General features: G+C 39.6%; 1 protein-coding gene across 1 annotated transcript in view; it reads right to left on the bottom strand.

Moving 5' to 3' along the window:
- The window catches only part of LOC121285648 (sodium- and chloride-dependent GABA transporter 1-like), a 74477-nt gene that overhangs the window by 29118 nt on the left and 23241 nt on the right, over window positions 1–22118 (bottom strand). The gene's annotated exons all lie outside the window — the stretch shown is intronic.

Genomic DNA, 22118 nt, shown 5'->3' with positions numbered 1-22118 from the left:
AGGTCCAGATGAATCTTGTAGCCATTTTTCTTCTACAATGTGTTGCGAGCCCGCCCTGATAAAATGTGGCAGCTGTAATGGTGGCATTAAAGGAAAAAAAAAGAAAAAAAAATAATCATCAAGCTGTAATGGAAGTCACAAAATCCAGCAGTATAATTTAAAATAGAAAAGCACACTTCAAATATTTTAAAGAGTGCAAAAATTTAAGAGTAAAGAGTAAAACCAGCAAATGAAAACACATGCTCAAAGTTCAGAACAGCACTTAGAAATCACACACAGGAACTTTACAGTTTCAGATACTACTTGATCACTGAGCACATCACAGCTTGTATCATGATCCTTTGCATCTTTTATTGAGAGTGAATCAAAGAAGAACTTTGTACTGTCACTGAATATTTAAGCTAAAACACATTAAAACAAAAAAATCTGGTTAATAATAAAAAAAAAATATTCAGAAACAAATTCACAAATGAGACTAGGTCATTCCCTGGTCAGAATGGCTTAGATGCAGCATTTCTTCTCTGCATTCAATAGGAATTATTGCAGTACCTGCAGTGATAGAATTTTCCATGAGTTTCTATGTGCTCAACTACAATGCAGTGACCTGAATTGGAAATTTTTAAAAAAACAGCCAAAGGGAAAATTTGCCTTTAGAAATGCATGACAGACAAAAAAAAACACAATAACCTCAACAGTAACTGCCAATCATATTTTGTTTTCTAATGCTCCTATGAAAGTTATATGTGTTTCATTACATTGAAAAGCTCTATATAAATATAAATTGTTATCTGTACACCAGCTGGAAAAATGGCTCCCCCACACTCCACCTATCAGAGAACTGAACAGTAAATATGCCCATCATATTTTGTTTTCTAATGCTCCTATGAAATGCCCAAGGTTGTTTTATGACATTAAAAAGGCCCTATGTAAATACAAGTTGCTATCTGTATACCAGACAAATGGCTCCTCCACAATCTGCCTACCACATAATCGAACACAGCCACAAGCTGCCTCCAGCATTATCCGCCAATTCAGTTAAAAATGCACACACATGAATGCACATTTAAGGGTGAATTTGAATGTAATTATGATAGCTGGAGGCCAAAATGCAATGAAAATCATTCAGACATCTGGTTTAGAAACATACTAAGCAACAGAAAATTTCAAGTATTTGAGATGACCATCTTAAAACCTAATTAAATTCTCATACTTAAGACTGGGACAGATGTACTTGAAGCTCACAGGTGGCTGGCTTATCAACACACTGTTTGAGAGAGGGGTATTTGGTAGATGTGAACTTAATTCCTCACAACAAGTTCTTCCTTTAGTTAAGTCTTTACATTTTTTATTCGTTCATGGGATGTCGGTGTCGCTGGCTAAGCCAGCATTTACTGTTCGTCCCTAATTGCCCTTGTTCAGAGGGCATTTAAGAGTCAACCACATTACTGTGAATCTGGAGTCACATGTAGGCCAGAACAGGTAAGGACAGCAGATTTCCTTCCCTAAAGGACAGTAGTGAACCAGATGAGTTTTTAACGACAATCGACAATGGTTTCATGTTCACCATTAGGCTTTTAATTCCAGATTTTAAAAAATTGAATTCAAATTCCACCATCTGGTAGGATTTGAATCCGGGTCACCAGAGCACTACCTTGGGTCTCTGGATTACCAGTCCAGTGACAATACCACTACGCCACCACCTCCCCCCAAATTTTGGCATTTAGATTCCATAGGCAGTGAAACCAGATCCGGAACAAATATATAGACGCACACACGCACACCACCACTCCTTCTCCCTCAACCAAAACTCGGCTTCCTGTAGCCTTTCTTGTACAGAGTCCCACTGGTCCATGACTTCTGTCAACACTGACTCAAATTAGCTCCAGATCCCCAAATGCCTCAAATGTGCAAATGTGACATGAGAAAAAACATTTTCACACGAGTGGTTCGGGTCTGGAATGCGCTGCCTGGAAGTGTGGTGGAGGCAGGTTCAATCGAGGCATTCAAGAGGGCATTAGATGATTATTTGAATAGAAACAATGTGTCTGGGTACGGGGAAAAGGCAGGGCAATGGCACTAGGTCATAATGCTCATCTGGAGAGCCGGTGTAGACATGATGGGCTGAATGGTGTACTTCTGTGCCGTTAAGATTCTGTGATTCTGAAATTTAGAATTCTTATCATGAATGTTTAAATCCTTCCATGGAATACCCCATCTGTCTCTTCATTGCTTTCTTTGACACTGAAATTGAGGCCAGAGTCAAGAGTGGCATTGGTACCAGGGTCTGGAATATGCTTCCTGAACTCCACCTCCTCTCCTCCTTAAAAGCCACCCCTTAAAAGCTTTTGGTCACCCATTCCAAAATCTTTGGTTCAGAGTCCATTTTTTTTGTTGCACCTCTGGAGTGCCGTAGGATGTTTTTCCATATTAAATACAATTAACAAATGATGCAGGTTGTTGACAATCAGAGTTATACAGCACAGAAACAGGCCCTTCGGCTCATGTCCGTGCTGGCCATCAAGCAACTATCTATGCTAATCCCATTTTCCAGCACTTGGCTCACAGCCCTGTATGCTATGGTGTTTCAAATGCTCATCTAAAGACTACTTAAATGTTGTGAGGGTTCCTACCTCTACCACCCCCCTCAAGTAATGCATTCTGGATTTTAACCATCCTGGTGAAAAAATGTTTCCTCAAATCCCTTCTAAACCTCCTGCCCCTTACCTTAAATCTAGCCCCCTGGCTATTGACACCTCTGTGAAGGGAAAAAGTTTCTTCCTATCTATCCTATCTATGCCCCTCACAGTTTTGTATACCTATATCAGGTCCCCTCCTCAGTCTTCTCCATGCTAAAGGAAAACAATCCTAGCCTATCCATTCTCTCTTCATAGTTAATTCGCTCCAGCCCAGGCAACATCCTGGTGAATCTCCTCTGCACCCTCTCCAGCGCAATCACATTCTCCCTGTAATGTGGCAACCAGAACTGCACATAGTACTCCAGCTGTGGCCTAACTAGCATTTTATATAGCACCAACATAACCTCCCTGCTCTTATTTTCTATGCCTCAGCTAATAGGGCAAGTATCCCAAATGCCTTCCTAACCACCTTATCTACCTGTCTGCTGCCTTCAGGGATCTATGGACATGTACACCAAGGTCCTGGATTCAATCCCCATTCTGGCTGAGATGGATACAAGACCTGCCTCCTTGCCCTGAAGTGGAGGTCATGGTGCTGTGGGTCAGACCTTCTTTCGGACAGAGAACAGAAGAAGTCGTCCTGCTTGTGCTCATATTGTTATTATTTTTATTATTTCAATTAATGTTATACTTAGCCTGATTAAAATTCCCTAGCTTAGAAAAGAAAAAATACTCAACAACCAATCACCTTCTGTCCCCCTGATCCTCTGTACTTCCTAGGGTCCTACCATTCATTGTGTATTCCCTTGCTGTGTTAGTCCTCCCAAAATGCATCACCTCAGGATTAAATTCCATTTGCCACTGCTCTGCCCATCTTACCAGCCCATCTATATCGTCCTGTAATCTAAGGCTTTCCTCCTCACTATTTACGACACCACCAATTTTCATGTCATCTGCAAACTTACTGATCATGCTTCCTATATTCATGTCTAAATCATTAATGTACACCACAAACAGCAAGGGTTCCTGTGGTACACCACTCGTCACAGGCTTCCAATGGCAAAAATAACCTTCAATCATCACACTCTGCCTCCTGCCACTAAGCAAATTTTGGATCCAATCTGTCAAATTGCCCTGGATTCCACAGGCTCTTATCTTCTTCAGCATTCTCCCATGCGGGACCTTGTTAAAAGCCTTACATAAGTCCATTTAGACTACATCAACTGCACTACCCTCATCTACACAGCTAGACAACTCCCCGAAAAATGGTGCCTTGCCCCTCAATCCCCTACCATAACCCTCAGTCACATTCCCAATGTTACTTTTTGTTCTATTCTGCAACCTGCAGAAATGCAGATTTTTGTTCTAACAGGAAAATTATATTCTAAATTTTAAAAAAGTGCTATTATGACTTTGTTCCCCTTCTAAGCAACCAAGTACTTATGATTTGGAACCAAAGTTTAAAGACAGTTTAACATTGTTGAAAGTGTCCTTGGTGGCAGGTACAAGCTTCCATTAAGTGTATTCTTAATAGGCCAGAGAACAGAGATCCTGATGTTTCTGGGTCTCATGACCTGCCATTCTGTGCCCAGTTAAGACTAAAACTAAATAACCTTCCCACATTAGCTATGGGAATTGTGGATGTGATTTGAAGTGACAATAGGAAGACACAAAAGACCAGTGTACAGGACCCACTGAAAGAACACCACATCCCAGGACCACTTTACTTAACAAGGGAATGGAATTAAAGGAAGAAAACAGAAACAATAGAAACATAGGGCAAAATCCACACCCCCTCACAATGGGGGGGGGGGGGGGGAGAGAGCAGGAGTGGGGCAGCGGGTGGGCTCCCAATGGCGCGCCGCCATTTTATGTTGGCGGGCCAATTAAAGCCCACTCAGCGTGACATCTGCCAGGTAGTGCTATGCGCTCCCTGTGCGGGCTGGGAGGGGAGGGGGGTGGAATTCCCTCAGCCGGGAGTGCACTCTTTCGCGCATGTGCGCAAAAGAACGCACAGATCTCCCTGAGTCTAAATTCCGACTCGGAGATCGGTTCCGTTTTGAAACTTTTAATAAAGGAGTTTAAAAGTTTTCCCTGCCATGTCCCCTCTTGTCCCTGTCATGAGCTGGGACATGTCCATAACTTTTATTGCAACTTTCCATTAAAATTTAAAAACCCTCATCCCACCAATGGATGAGGTTTCATGTTTTTTCACAAGCCCGCCTGGGTTCCTGGTCTGCCCGCCAATGTTAAAGTTGGATGGGCAGGTCCATTAGTAGGCCGTTGAGAGGCTGGCAGGCACGCAGCTGAGTTGGCTGCACGCCCGCCGACCTGAAAACGTAAATGATGTCACCCCGCGTCATTTTATGTTTTGCCGACGGAAGAATTCTGCCCATAGTCAGAAATAGACATTAACTATTTAAACCATAATTCCCCCATCTGAACCCTCCTTTCAATGTGTGAATGCTAAAGTCACATTTTGTGTGCTTAAGTTAGGGAAGGGGTTGTGTCAGTTTTCCTACGCTATCTTACTAACAAACTGAAAAGGTTACAACAAGGTTATACAATAAAGTATAAAAACAGCATCATTTGCAGATTTAAGTTTTCAGAAGAAATAAAAAGCACTGTTGTGTGAATTTTCCTTTTCAAAAAAAAAGGGCTTGAATGCTGTGCAGAGTACAAGTCTCTACAGAGTTTGGCAAATTTAAACAATACAGGTCAGCATTACATTCTCATACATTAAATCTTATTTAAGCCCCATTATTCTTTAAAAGATTCAGCTTAAAATGGTCATATGTTACAGGATACACCACAGCTCACACTGATAATCAAACTTCCTATTATAATTGCGTGAATACTTTGATTTTAAAATCAGACTCAACATTCATTATTCCATTCGCCCACTCAAAAAAAAAACGCATCTAAAACATCAGGTTTCTTCTGCCCTACAAACTGAACTCATCAGTGCAACAACAAGATCTGTCTGGGTCAGTGTCACAGTAATCACTTGACATAGCTGAGTAACATCCAACTCAGCACTGGATGGTTGTCACAATAATGTCATGTGGCTGGATTATATCCTGTACAGTGGTGGGTCATGACACAACATTAGACATAGCCAATATCAGTGACAGGCACATCGAGATTGGCATTAAATCTGGTTTCAGCACTGTGTGGGTCAGCAGCAAGGTACTGTAATGCTCATAAACTCACATCCTGGTTGGTCTCTAACCCTCTGGAAGACTTAAATAATAAAGAGTATACCAAATATAGAATAAAATTTAAATTAAAAATGAAAAAACAGCTTTATAAAACTGGCTAATTTTCCTGGAAACAATTAGAAATTTTAGCGAACTTTGAAGTCTAACATGGTGGGTCTAACTGATGCCCGACTGCTGCAGGCAAGTAATCTCTGTTTAAGTTTGTGACATGGATGGCACAGAATTAAGTCAGGAGTAATGATAATAATGTAAAGCAAGTGAAGACCTCAAGAACAAATGTGATAGAACAGTGTGGAAGGAGGGGGAGGAAAAAAGAGCAGAGGTTACAAAAAGATAAATGGAAATTGAAGAGTAAAAGCACTTTTTAGTAAATTACAAGGTGGGAAATGACCTCCAAAGTTTTAGTGATGTTTCTGTAAGTTACAGGAGCTCCAGCAAAGGATACTTATTGAAACTGCAGCCACATTGTGGCCTATTTGAACATGTCTCCCTTGGCTATTAAATATAGAATTTCCAAACATTTTTCATGCGTTTATGCTTACAATAGGTTAACTGAAGGGCTTTTTTGATTCTAATTAGATCTCAATATTCCAGAATCCGGATTCTACCATCTTCTTACCAGAGTAGACAGACCTGAACAGACAGACAGAATCTTGCTTAAATATCTCACCTTTTACCAATGCAACAACCTTTCAGTACTGTCCTGCACATCCATCTACATTGTAAGCTCATGTCCTGGAGTATGCTTAAAAACACACTTCCAAACCCAGAGATGAAAGCCCACCAACTAAGTTGACTCTATACCAATTGATCCAGCTACAAAATAATTTTATGTGCAAAATGTTAACACAAGGTGCACCAATGTGAAAATGTGCAGCCATAAGAGTCTGGCAGCACAGAAAATTACAACAATCAGTTAATCATTGTGGTATTGCTCCTGGGTAGTCCAAGCCTATGAGCTGGTTTGTGATGTTTACTGGTTAGTCGAAGATTAAGTGGGTCACTCAAAGTTGTAATACAGCAAATTTAATGAAGCACTATATCATATGATTGATTTGAGATAAAATATTGCATGCCTCATTAATACTGAGATACAGCCTTCACATTTGATGAAGGCACACACAATGAAATCATTCCTCAATGATTCAATGAACATCTGAAATTACCTATCTTGCCCTATAGCAAACAAATTTATATACCAAAGCAGCATGAAGCAAAGCATCTTTTGAAAGGTACACTCTACACACGTGCTAATTATAAAAGGCTGTAGGGAGAGAGAGGAGTTCCATGTAAATTTTGAGTGGGAAAAGAGTTACGTATGGCTCTTGGATCTGGGAACATTACATGAAATTACCTTTGCCATTCTCAACCTAATCATTATAAAACGATGGGCCCATGGCAAAACTGTCCCTAATTCAGCACAAACTGTGGCCTCGCAGAAGAGCTATGGGACTGCCGGTATGGGAAATTGTGGGGCATTGGTACAATTTCTTTTGAAGTTGAGTCTAAAGCTCATTAGAGCTTTAGGCTTCACCTAGCTGAGTTTGTATCAGATTGGAGAAGAATGCTGGTATTGTGCGCCTAAAATGACAAAGGGCGGAACTTTCCGCTCTGGAGACTAAGTGTGCTGGCAGGCAGGAAAATCGGCGTGGCTCCTGCTGGCTGGTGGGGCAGGTTGCCGCACCAGATCGTCTGCTTGTCAGCTTATTACGTATGCATAAATGAGCAGCTTGTTGCATCTTGTGGCGGGTGAACTGGTATTCGTCTGCCCCATTGTTGCCTTATCGGGTTGAAGTTCCAGGCACCACTCACACATTCACTTTCTGCAGCCCAGGATTTGTTGTGGTGAGTGATGTCCCCATTACCTTTTAAAAAAAAAGCTTTGCAATTGGTGTTTGTATTCGAAAAATTATTTTGGGCTGCTTGTGTGCAAAAGAAAGAATGCACAATGCACTTCTATTCAGGTTCTAGATTCAGAAACTAGAAAAATTGTTTACTGGGATAACACTATATACTGCATTGGTAAGTAAATGCAAATATTCTCTCTCTCTTCCATATATAGGCTTCCAACGCTATGGTCCCTGCCATAGAACCATTAGAAGATCAATTATACATTTAAAAAATAACTTGGGGTTGAATAGCAGCTTGGAATATTGGATCAATATCTAGGGTTTCATGCACGAGGACCAATAAGGATTGGAGCATTTTCAGAACTTGGAAGTTTTGCTGTAGTTATTTAGTTAATGATTGAAAGTAATTAACTTTATATCCATGCAAATTCAAAGCATTTTTGAAACTAATGACCTGAAATTTGTTCTATTCTTTCATGTTTAATGTGTATTTAAATTATTTTTTTCTATTTTCTCTTATTTGGGGAAGACCAGTCATTCCCTAGTATAGTACTCACACAGAGGTATTATTTTGCTATTAAGAAAAATAAGACATGCACTGATGGCATCCAATAACTCAAATATACAGTGACAATTGCAAGTCATTCCAGGATCCCACAGAATGAAAATGAATGGAAGATGTTTAACAAACCAATGCTTTCCATCACTGAACATTCAGTAGTCATGCAGTTAATGTCAAAAGCCTTAGTATTTTTTTGTTTTGCAGAATGGAAGCCATTCTACAAACACAATTTTATCAAAGTTTTGATTTACTCTGTTCCAATCTTAAAAAACACCTACATAGTTTTAAGGGTTGTCTCATTATTCTCCGGTATTTGAGAACTATCACTATTTTCTCATCCAAGTCAAATGAGACCAAGAAAGAAAACTTATGACTGCGATTTAGAATGAATCCTTGATACAAAATGCTCTGCGCCCAGGCAGAACAAGTGTTGAGTGTGTTCTTGGCAACCACACTTCCTAGAAAAAAAAGCAATAAACCAAACATTATACATTGGCCTTGGCACCTCTGGGACAGGATTTCAAAAGCAGCTCAAACTAATGGGCTGAAAGTCTCTACCAACTGCTGCCAGAGTCCTTCGCAAAATGAGTTTGGGTCGTCACAATCTGGTTCTAAGTGAGTATCAGCCGAAATTGACAAACCCTCCACTTTCACAGGATTTTAAATGTAGGAAAAGGAAATAAAGGTTACATTGGTACAAGTGAGTAGAAGACTGAGCTCAGGGCCGAATCACATTATTGTGATAGAGTGGAGAAATCCTTACTGAGCATCTACACCATTTAACACATGGGAAATTTGATGCCAATACTGTCTGCCTTAAGTTGAAGTGGTTTCCTTCCCCAGCACTGATACATTACACACAATTATATTGAAAAATTAAAATAAAAAAAACATAAAAAGGAACGTTAACCCAAGCCATGGATCCGCAGACACTCATTTACAGTAGCCTGTGACTAAGTTGTCAGACTACCCAACCTCATGGCTTCAGAACAATGTGCATTGCCTGTGATGGGCGGGGGTAGGGTACTAAATTTGACTGTGTTAAAACTGATTAGTAACCAAATTCCTTTATAAAAAAAAGTTTATATAAAGGCCTTTAAAAAATAGAACCTTCCTCCTACCAAAAGTAATCAAATGATCTCAGAAATGACGGCATATTCAACTTGTGACTTGCACTCATTTTAAAGCAAAATGAATTCAAAAGCCCAAGATGTTAATTCGGATCTGCTGATGTGCATTCCAGTCCATGACTTGCAGTCTTTATTCTGTTTTAATAACCTTTTCAGTGAAATGTGTTGTACAGTTTTACAAACATGAAAGTGTTGCTTTCCAACCTCATCCCTTGAAAATGGACCCTCATGGATAGGTTTGAAAAGCACTTGTAGCCCTCCAGCAGTGCCAGGTGGAATTAGTTAGTGGAAATTGTAAAAACAAAGCTCAAGCTGCAGAGGTGACTGGCCCTCACTAGGTAGCTATGGCTGAAGTGAAAATCTCAATTGTTTCTTTGTAAACTAAATGAAAAAATATGCACACACACACTGTAGGAAGACTTGCTTTACTCACCCACACAATGCTAAATACTTGATAGGGTAGGAGAAAAAGCATTAGGCTCGTTTAAAATGCAGCTTGTTCGAAAAATCAAAAAGGTGCGTGTCTGTGTGTATAGCAGTATGAAGGTACCAAATTTACCTTCCTAATTGCTGTATTTCAGGTGACTGCAATAGCAGCTGAATAACTTCATATGCTTATGTATTTCATTTCTGGACTGGCTTTATTGGAGCTGCTGAATTATTTTGTGGGATGAAGAGAATAGAAGGGTTGAAGCCACATTGATGCAGATAGTTTTCACAGTCGCAATCGTGAAATGAAATGCATTATGGACGAATGTCAACTTACATAATAGACAGGAACTTAAGCTCCTAAAAAAACTGGTTGTTGCACTGAAAATTGCTGCAAGCAGTTCGAGAATGCAGGTTACTCCGGGTTTCCACTATAGCCCCAGGAACAGAACGTTAACCAAAAAATGGCCTGAAGGGTATTTAAATGCTCAGTTGTGTTTTAACTTAATGTTGCTAGGTTTGCTGAAGCCAAAATAAACTGGGGCAAGTTCATTAAATTATGCTCTTGTTCATCGATATGAGTCAGGAGTCAAAAAGGTCATGGGAAATGTGACAACAGTGTGACTTGAGATTGTGTGAAAAGAAGATGTGGATTCACTACCTGTCTCTCCCTTCGATTAGCACAGACGTGAATGATCAAGCGAATGATCACAGATTTGATCGGGTAGACTATCTCTGTCTCAAAAAAACAAACTGAGGAAAAAGTCTTCAGGTTAGAATTAGAAAAATAAAGCAGCAAACCCCTTGAGAAAATCAATAAATTAAAATGACACCAGTTTCTGCCAGTGACTGAAAACCATGCAGCTGGTATAGAAAAATCAATACAGAACAACAGCAAGATTTCCATAAGTTTAGGCCTGAAACACCTATTTTTGCCTTAATTAGGTAAAGAAAGTTTTCTCCCGCCCAATGCATTTCCCGGTTTCAGACAAGCCAGATGTCAAATATAGAAGGGGTGGGGGGAGATGTCTCAATTCAAAGAAAAAGATTATTATGGAAAAGTTAACACAAGTTAGAACATGGACTTGTCCTCTAACTTTTAATATAACAATTTAGGGATCATTTTATCACTGCCAGACCTGATACAATGGGATACAGTACGTTTTGTTGCAATTTCAGTTCCAGGAATAGATCTGTGCTGTGCTGCTGCTGTTCACTGCCACTGAAATGTGAGACGGATTCATCAGGTATTAATGCAAATTGAACTTTTAATCTCACTTTCCAGTTTCTTTGTTTTAAATGGATAGGACACATTTCAATTTCATAAAAGAGAGTAGCCAAATATTCGTGAACATGGTCAGTACTAATTACTGTAGTTTGGGAATCCTACTCTACTATATATAAATAACACTCTTGCGCCAGGGTCAGAAGTTTGTGGGTTCAAGTCTCACACCAGAGACCAGAGCACAAAATCTAGACCTATACTTCAATGTAGTACTGAGACGGTGTTGAAATTTTGGAGCAGCCATCTTTCAGATGAGACTTTAAACTGAGGCCATTTGTCTTCTTGGGTTCTCCGCAGTGCCCTGGTCAATATATATTCCTGAAACCAGAGTCACTAATACAGTTATCTGACCGTTATCTCTTTGCTGTTTGTGAGGCTTTGCTGTGTGTGAATTGTTTGCTGAGCTTCCAACATTAAAACAGTGACTATATTTCAAAGGTACTTCACTGGAACATTCAGAGATCATGAAAGGTGTCATATAAATGCAAGTTCGTCCTTACTTTTCATGGCCTTGTGGGCAAGAAGTTTTAACTAGATTTACCAAGCGTCACTCATTAGGAATAATCATCATTCCCTATGGGTTAAGATGAGACTTTTTTGATTAATGTGGTGGATGGGTGAACATCTATATATTTAAAATCAGTTCCACACCAAATCGCACAAATTCTGGCAAGGCCCTGCCTCCCAGCTCACATCTTGCTCCAATAAAATGGGTGCACAATAGCTCAATAAGTCTAGCTACATTGGTCTAATTTTGAAAGCAAGATAGCTGGTGTTTCATTGCAGATTTTTGGACAGTCAACATTTATCTTCATCTCTATTGCAAAGTGTATTTTTAAATCCCTGTATTTTAAGCTTTAAAAGAGTTCAGCAAGGTTTCCTTGAAGTGAAAGTTGCTGCAGCAGTACAAGTTGCGACCTGGATTGGATGGATGGAATCCTTTCACGCTACATGTATTAGAAGAGAATAATTTTACGATGGAGTAATCTGTCAATACCCAAGCGCGCATATTTTTAGACTGCTTCTCCTACCTGGTTAGATCAAAAGATTCTTTTCTTCACCATTTGCATTTCACGGCACTGACCCTAAAGAAATTGTGCAATTCACTGCAGCCTGACAACTTCAAGGATGGGAATAGCAGTCCATTGACTTTGAAGGTCACAAAGACATTAAGCTTCTATGTTACAGGATCTTTCCACAGGAAATGGATGCCAGGTAATCTACAGTTCATACCTGTATAAAGCAAGTGCCCGATGCAAAATTTGCAGGGAACCTACCATTATAGCTTTTCCAATGAAAAGGAAATACGATCTGCAGATAGTGTTAATCAGTCAACAGGCTTCCTAAGAGTCCAAAGGATTGTAGATGGAATAATGTAGCCATCAATCCTTTATGCATCAATTGTAATGAATGTTCAGGGGGTACCTATCAATAAAAACTCAAACACCACATAATTAATACCTCCTATAGGAAGTATCCATCCTTTTTTAATTATGCAGAAATCCGGAGTTCCTAAATTATTTGAAGATTCTGAAAGAAACAACTAGCTGTTTAGAGACCAAGGCTACTGTTTCAGCCATCCTGATGGCCCTGGTTAGAAAGCCAAACCAGTGGCAGAGTGTATACACAATGAAGCCCACCTGAATTAGTGCTGAGCACATCATAGGGATGTAAAAACAACCATTCCAAGATTTCCAAAAATCATCATCCTCACACTGTACAATTTTACCATCCAAGAGAGGAGTGAGCATGCAGCAGATCAAGAAGATGGCAAATGCAGCAGCAGTTCCACCGGAAGAGATGAGAAAGTCGAGGGCAACATCAAACAAGCCACTGTACATGCAGGGAAATCGCTGTAGAACATGGACTGAGAGCTGAGCTGCCACCTTGCAGTCCTCTTCCAGCATGGATTAACTTTCCACATGCAGAAAAAAAACATACATTTACAATACTTTTCACATCTTCAGGATGTCTTAAAGTGCTCCATCAGTGAAATAACTTTTGAAAGGTAGTCACTGTTAACTGGCAATTTGGCATAACAAGCCCAACCATCACAATCCACGCTAAAGAGAAATAGGAAAATAAATGTTTACTTTAGAGCATCAAAAAATAAATCCAAGGAGGCATAGCTGTGATGGCAAGCTGCTGTTGTGCATCATGATCCTATTGGAATAGCCTTAATCTTTGGTACAGTCAAGAGAAGTCCCCACAAAACCTGGTACCAGATCTGACAACAATGTCTGCCAGCTCTCTGGCACTTCACTTTTTGATGGGCCTGGCTAGGGTGGGAGGATGTATGGCCATATTTGAGATGAACCATTGCATAGCTAGCCTTTTCTCCAATGACAAATGGTGCTGAACATCACAGCTGGATGACAAATGATCTGCAGGAGTGGAGTCCATACATGCTATTGAACCCTTATTTTCTCCCAGGTACAGCAGATCTGGACACTGCATTCGCTCTACTAACTACCTACACCAAATCCAACTTACACCTGGGATTTACATTTGGCATCCACTTTTAACATCTCCAATGATTAATCAATGAAGGAGTGTTTGGTGCCATCTCCATCATTGTAGCAACTCTGTTGCTCCCTTCAGCCAGCAGCAGCAGTTCTATGAGCAACTCCACTTTCAGAGCAATCAGCACCCCTTTAAAAGCTGCTGGCTAACTTAATTTTGAAATTTTGCAGCCAGCAACTTGCAGACCAAATTCCCTGCACGTGTTTTCATAAAAAAAGGGAGGGGCTCACTTTACAGATCCAGAATGGCCAGTCCTCCTTGCAACAGTGTGAGTGTGCTCACAGCACAGGCGGATTCTGCTGCACTTGTGACACTAGGACTCATATCAATAGAAAAATGCTGGAAGTTACACTTGCAATTACTGGTGGCTTGGGATTTCTTCCCAAATTATTTTTTCCCTCAGCGCCATTAAAGGAACCCTGGTGAAAAAGACCTATACCAACATCTCAACTACTTTCCTCAAAAAAGGACAGCCAAAACCCTTTGTTCATTTCTGTTTAGAATTTGTGAGCCACAACTATAATAACAACAGTCAACAGCAGCAGTTGCATGCACAATGAGGTTATAGTTAAACCAACATTCAGTGACCTCTAATTTGCAAAACAAAACAATATTCAGGTCATACCACGGAACTTTCAGATCCTGGCATCATTCAGCACAGTCAAGATTTGTTATTGCAACCCATTTATACCATTGTATAGGGGGCATCATGTAGGAATTCTCATTGCATTATAACTTATCACATGAAACACAATTTCACCACACCATAGCAAAATTCAGTGCAAAGATGGTTGACAGATTAGAGGCAACATGAACTTATAACTTTGGCCTTCATTAGCTTCTAGTATGCACTGGTTTGCAAGTTTAAATGCAACTGAGAGTCCAGCACAGAAGTTGGGGAAAAAGGGGCATAATGGAAGTGAATATTAAGAATTTATGGACAAGATAGAGAATTACTTCAGTAGGACAAGCCTCTGTTAGAAAACCTAAAATAAGATGTTGAGGTACAAAATAGGGTGCTGTGAAGAGTAAACTTCAAATGGAGAACACCTGATCAATGGAAGTCCACTTGATCTCCAATGCAAGCCGTGCCATTGATCAGATCCATCATACTTTGTTTTAGATAGTGGGGATTCAGTCACTGACATACTCTCACATTAAAAAAGAAACAATGTTGTACAGTCAAACTCCTCTCCAAATGAGACTAATTTGGCACAAATGAACAGTTTTTGGAAATCTTTTTCCAGTTCAGCTGTTTTTAATCTTAAATGTGAACCATCATCAATCGTAATCATCTTGTTCAAGGAAGAACTTACAATACTAAACAGCTTGAGGGGTGGTTCTTTTGAGTGCCAGAAGGAAAAAACAGCTCGGACTAGTACTCTTATTTCGAGCTTTTAGTGGTGTCCCATTTTAATGTATACAAGGCCAATTCAAACCAGTATTCTTATTTCCCAGTTTTTACTATTTTTTCGTTCCAGGCAGCATTCACATTCATATGCAAAATTTCTACGTGAACGTACAATGGTGCAAACATTAACCAAAAGAGCTTACCAATTTAAGTAAAAGAGGGTATACAAAAGGAGATTTTTTGAGTGCATCAACCAGTTTGCTAAAAAAACTCTAGGGGATGTAACCCCTAACTATTCTTTCTAATACAAGTTATCTATTAAATTATCTCCTTAACATTTAATTTAGGTTGACAAAAGCAGAAGTATTTCACATGCACATGTTTGCTTTAAAAACTAAAATCTGTATTTAACAGCTGAATTGAAAATGAAAGATTATCCATAATTGTAGCTCCATATTCAGGAAGGCAGCAACATGGAAAGACACCACTTCATAACCCAATCCATCAGTGGTCACCATGAGTTTAGTGAAAATGCAACACTAAGTGCTGGAAACAGTTTGAAATTAAATCAGGAATCTCAGAACATTTTTCTTCAGGGGTTAATGAAGAGAAGGAAAATGATCTTGCTCCCCTCTGTGGAAAAAATGTGTCTGTCTTTAAAGAGGAGCATTTTTTCATGAACAACCTCAACCCTTTCTTAAAGCATTTAGGTAGCCAAAACCAAAATATGTTTCAGCAGTGTCATAGTTGCTGTAGCAATGGTTCCATTTGTTAAAAAAAATGAAAAAGCTTTCTACTGTGGAGAGGGACTCAAAATGGAAGCTATTTAAACAATTTAATTGGAAGGCTACGCTACCATAACATTACAAAAAACAACGTAATGTGCTATTCTCTGAATCACCCATTAACACTACCAATGAAACCAGACAGAATACCAACTGTTTCCAAGCTTTCACAAAAATGAGAAAAACATTCTCATACTCCAGGAAGTAGCTCATGTTTGTAGCCAGTGTGTGGTTAGCAAGTTTATCTTTATGAAACTAAGAGCATCAGTGACGAGTCTTGAGGGGGAATCCTTTATTGGGTTCCATAAACTTTACTACTTGGCTAAGCTTAAATAAAAACAGAGAGGATAGGAATGAGACAAACACTTGGGCATGACTCACCCCTTCAATTTCTCTACACTCCTTTCTTCAGTGGAGAAAGATGCTGCAGCCTCTGGCTGGGAAGTTAAGACTATGAACTGAATCGAATAAATGTTAAACTAGCCTTCACTCCATGGCATTGACCATAATCCAGAACATCTTCCATTGTCAACAAACATCAGATGTTACACATGTCATGAATAACTGCATGGCAGAGCAAGTAAAACAAGGATGAATGGCATGCAATTACCAGATGAGAAAGTTCAGCTTAGAAGATTTAGTTTACATTAGATAGATAACCAGAAGTGCAATCATTACCAGAAGAGAGCTGAATTTTAATGGAGAATATGCAACATAAACACGTTTTATGCTGGCAACCTCTTACTGATAACATATTGGAATATTCATAATGAAGGGAAAAAACGGAATACTATCCTTTGAGCATCTGCCAGCAAAGCATGCTGTTTGCATCATGTGCCCACACAACTGCTGTGCTCAAAAGGGCCTTATCAGAATGTGGATGCATATAATATTATCTATATGCACAAACTGACAATAACTTCCATCATCAGGTTCAGTTTTCGACATTCTGCTGCCAGGTTTTTTCTGCCGTGTGCACACTGGATGTTTCAGTACGATTCTCCAAACATTTCAACTAGCCAGTGAAACAAGGTGCAGTACCCACTTCTGGCATGAAAATGCTTCCTGGAGGCAGCTTGAAGACAGAAAACCAAGCACTGAAATAACAATTAGAACACTGCCACAGTAAGTACAGTGGGTGCACAGATGCTAGTTAGTGGAAAATGGCCAAGGTGTTGCTGGTCTGTGCTTACTAAGGTAATGTTTCAGATTCTTCTATTTTACACCCAGGTGTTGAAACATGGAAGGTAGGAAGAAGGTTTGAGACAAGAATTCTAGAAACAGTTGACTGGATTAATTGCAGTGCCAACCAGAATATTGTGCAGCAATTGGACCAAAATTCCAAGTTTATTTTCAGTTCAATTTGTAAAATGTTTTTCTCCTGAAATCATATTTCTTACACTCCCCAAATATTTGCCCAGCAAACCTGAGGGGGTTTAGAAAGCACAAATTCTTTCCCAACTCCAAGATTTCTTGGGCTCATGTTGAAAGGTCCAGGTCTGAAGGAAAATTACTGAAGGGGAAGTATCAAGAAAACACATTGGCAAAAGGAAGCTAAAAGGGGAGGAAAAGGGACTTGGGCCAAACCGGTTAAGAAATAAGTAGGCCTTGTGTTTTGTATTCATGAGTGCAACACCCAAAGGAGGTGTTGGTATCCCAATCCAAAGAGTGGGCGACTCTGCTTATCATATTCTACTTGTCTTCTCTTCATGCATATCTTTTTAGGGGCCAAACTCTGAAGTCCAAAACTCATACATAATTCAACACTGTAATCAAAAAATAATTCAATATTGGCCAAGCTAACCTCACCTAACTAGCACCTTTTTGAAAACCAGGAATGGTCAACACTGAACTGAACCGAGACCTGAAGTGCCAAGGACTTGATCCAGTTGAGTCCTGGGATATGAGGTAGGCTACTTCCAGCATTGACAACTATGCAATAAGACACAGGATAAAGGACACATATATGTATGAATGGTGATTAATTGGATAGAGAAAGTGTAAAAAGTATAAAGTTGTGCAACGTGCTAGTTGTTGAGGAAACTACTACTAAACTAGTTGCACCATCTCAAATCTATAGTCACCTAGATAAGGACATTGCTGTAAGAAGTAAAGCTGTAGCATGGGAGACTGATCACCACCACATGGAGCAGGATCTGAAAGGGAAAAGATACAAAGAGGATCTCAGCAGCCAAGAAATGGAGAGTCTGTATAACCAACCCCCAATGGAGAGCGAGAAAGTTTTGCTCAAGAAACTGGAGAAGATCTGTGACTGACCCAATCTCTGTCCTTACTAGTGACAAAGGAAGGACTTAAATAATTGCAAGTTTCATTCAGAAAGACAGATGACGAGATAGACTGGAACCGGGTAAAATTCTATTGGAATGAGGTGGGCCAGATGCAGTCAACGGCTGTTAACAGAAAGATTGTGCAGGAGATAGCAGAGTTAATACCAGCAGAGTTAATATCATGCCTTTCATGTCATACAAATGTCCCAAACGACTTCCTGAAAAAAATTCTGGGCTGGACACTTGGGGTGTAACAGAAGCATGAGGAAAAAGAGGAAGTTAAAAGTCCCCAGCAAAAGTTAAAATTGTGAGAAAAAAAGTGTTCTTAGCATTTTCTGTTGTAATTTTAAAAGTAAGACACTGTTGGATTCAGTGGGTAATGGGTCTCTGGAAGTGTGTGGCAATGCATGAAAGTCTGCTGCTGGCTACAGGATCCTGAAAGTTAACAGCTTATCAACTGATAAGTTGTCTAGCAGGAACTGCTGCTGTTTTCAGTTTTAACTGATTTGGAGCAATTCACTAGAATGGTTCATTAAATTATGGTTTAAGCGGTTTTCTGTGGATGTGCATTGCAGACAGCTGGTAATAAAAAATGTGAATAGTTGCTAGGTGCACAATTCAGGATTATCAGGGAAAATTTGAAATTTTCAGAGTTATCTGTTACGTGAATCAACATTTTAAAGTGCACAAAAATGTGAACAGTTGTGCGTTCTTTTCAACTTAAGGTTGTACCCCAGGAATTGGGAGAGTTTTTGGAAAACTGGCTTTATATACAATAAAATCACATGGCATGGATTCATTCCGACTGAAATTCATGCATTAGGTACATGTAAAAAAAATTTACAGAAAATAGCTTCTGTAGACTTCTCCTGTATGATTGACTTGACTCCACGCCCCGTCCCTATAGTTCGCCCCCTCCCTATAGTTTCAGAAGCAAGAAGTAATAACACTGGTTGCCAAATTGCATTGCTGGAGTTTATTATTTGCTGCATTATGAAATCCTGGATAAATTGGGAGCAACCAATCTGAACTTGTTCATTCAAAAGTGAGGAAAGAAAATTCAACACACATGGTATCATGAAGATTAGTGTAAACCTTATAAATAGAAGGGTGTGGATGCTGAAAGAATGAATGTCACATAAGTAACTGGGTTGAAGGCAATGCAGTTGACAATGTGTACATTTACTTCCAAAAAGCATTTGAAAAGCTAGCACATGAAAGGCTCATCAGCAAAATTGAAGCCATGGAATAAAAGGGACAGTGGCAGCTTAGATATGTGTGACAAGAAACAAGAGTGGTGGATGGCAGATGATACAAAACTTGGAAGTATTGTGAACTTCCATGAGGAAGATAGTGATAAAATTCAAGAGGTCATAAACAGACAAGTGGAATAGATAGACAGATGGCAGATGAAATTTGATGCAATGAAATGTGAAGTGACTAATTTTGGTAGGAAGAATGAAGAGAGTCAACATAAAATAAAGGATACAATGCTAAATAGGGTATAGGAGTAGAGGTAACTGGGGATTATTTGAACACTTTGTCCCTGACTGAGTGTTGCAGACTGGCACATTCCAAAGTCCAGGACTACGTGCTGGGGGACGCATTAAAGCTTGAGGCAGCTGCTGCAAAGGCGCAATGGGGAAAGGTCGCTGTCTAAGACCTTTCTGCCATAGTGCACTGAGGGGCTGGGAACTGTTGAGAGCCCCTCGGACTGTACAGCTCACAATGAATGTCTGCATTGAATACTAATTGTATTATAATTGTATTGAAGCAGCTCAGAATGCAACATGATGTATGTTGATAACTCCAATACCAATGTCTGATTGTCTGTAATGACCATATTGAAATGATTGTAATATTCATTGATTGTGTTGACGCACCTCGTGATTCATGTGTTGAAGTTGAATCGGATTGTACCTTTGTGATTGTGACTTTGAAATGTTTTGCAATGTTCTTCCAGATATTTTATGAATAAAGTAAATTTAAAAAAAAAACTGGGGGTTATTTGAACACAAATCATTGAAGGTGGCAAGGCAGGTTGAGAAAGTGGTTAGCAAGGCATACTGTATCCTGAGCTTCATTAATTGAGGCATAGAGTACAAAAGCAAAGAAATTATGTTGAATATTTATAAAACACTGGTTCAGCCTGAACTGGGGCGTCGTGTCCAATTCGGGGCACCACACTACAGAAAGAATGTGAAGGCTTTAAGAGGGTGCAGGAAAGTGTGCAATGGGTCTAGGGATAAGAGACCTCAGTTACAAGGATCTCTTTGAAGAAGGCTGAGAAGAGATTTGATAGATGTTTTCAAAATCATGAGGGGTCTGGACAGTGTAAATGGAGAGAAACTGTTCCCATGGGCAGGTGGGTCAAGAACCAGAGAAAGAAAAATAAAGTCTCGGGCTTGAATGTTCCAGCCCCTCATGCCAGTAGAATCTTCCGGTCTCGCTGATGTGAACACAGATTTCAATGGCTCGCTCATGGAGGGGCTGGAAGCATCCAGTCTTGGACACAGATTTAGAGTGAATGGCAAAAGAACCAAAGGCAACATGAAGAAAATTTAATTATTTATTTATTTTTTACACAACAAGCAGTTAAGACCTAGATTGCACTGCCCGAGAATGTGCTGGAGGCAAATTCAATCATTGCTTTCAAAAGAGAATTGGATTATTATTTGAAGAGAAAATCTTGCAGGGCTATGGGGAAAAAGGTATGGGAGTGGGACTAGCTGAGTAGCTTTTATAGGGAACCAGCACAGACATTGTGGGCTAAATGGCCTCATTCTGTGTAGTTACCATTCTATAATTCACATTTGGTCTTGTGTCCACTGGTAAACACTAGTCACGAATATGGAGGTGAAGGAAAAAAAAGTGGAACATATATGTTGATGACAGAGGAGGAGTATAAATGGTGCAATCATTCCTCAAATATAAAGTGTGTTGGAACAAATGAACAACAGCAGGGCCAGAAGAGAAGAAACCCACCTGTCCAGTCCTACTAAATAACACCAACATCAGTGGACTGGAAATAATAGAATCAGGAACCATATTATAAAATGACGTGTACTTTCAGATTGCACCTGTTGTGTCAAACATGAGCTTGGATATATCAACAGGAATCAAGAGTTATTCACAATTGACAGGCAGAATGATAGGAGAATTAGTAAAACAATTGCTGGTGATAAATTGAGAACAGGAGCCAAGGGCTGAGAAAGATGAGCCTAGGTATGGAAAACATGTGGCAGCAGAATGAGGTAAAGAAGGGCCAATTAAAAAAGATTATTGGCAAAGATGAAGGAGGGAGCATCTGAACACACTGTTGTTCACTGAGTAATTAGTAAAGAATCTTAGAATGGTTCAAGATGCACTGGGCAAAATAATACGGGCTAACGTTGAGGTCAACCAGAATCAGAATCTTACTAGAGGCATCACTAGAGCTTAAACACAGTGCTTGAAATTAATATAATTGAAAAAGGACTAGATGTTATGGAAATTATTCCCTCTTCCATCCACGTACAGCAACCTAAAAGTCATTTGATGGGAATGGGAATGCTTCATAAGCAACAAATCATCCAACAGCAGGACTGAAACTCACAAAATAATGGATTTGAGAAGTATGAAACTGAAGATTTATGCCGGGAGGAACTAAACAGACATCACTGTTAATATGTACCACCTATGAACAGAGTTCTATTGTCCTCAAAGCTTATTCAAGAAAGAATGCTCCATTAATGCAGACCACTTTTATTACAAAACCCCATCAGTTTTGTGCTAAATAAAAACAAGCCACTTCAGCATCAAATACAAATCGACCAGTTTCATTAATAATTAATCTTTCAAAATACCAATGATGGCTTCAGGGGCTTAGTGGCAAGTGGGACTTGTTACAATAGCATGAACCTAGAGATAAATTAAAATGGTCTGATTGAAGAGGTCCTTTTTAACAAATAAAAGGGATTCGGTCAATGATCGCCAGTACAAGGAGTTACACTTTTTCATGTGTGAAGAACTTTAGGACATTTTATATTGCAAGGAATGTTGCTGAAACAATTTGCATT

The sequence above is a fragment of the Carcharodon carcharias genome, chromosome 13 (assembly GCF_017639515.1).
Source record: "Carcharodon carcharias isolate sCarCar2 chromosome 13, sCarCar2.pri, whole genome shotgun sequence".
Taxonomy (NCBI): Eukaryota; Metazoa; Chordata; class Chondrichthyes; order Lamniformes; family Lamnidae; genus Carcharodon; species Carcharodon carcharias.
Note: the sequence above shows the minus strand (reverse complement) of the source record. Positions and strands in the feature narration are given on the sequence as shown.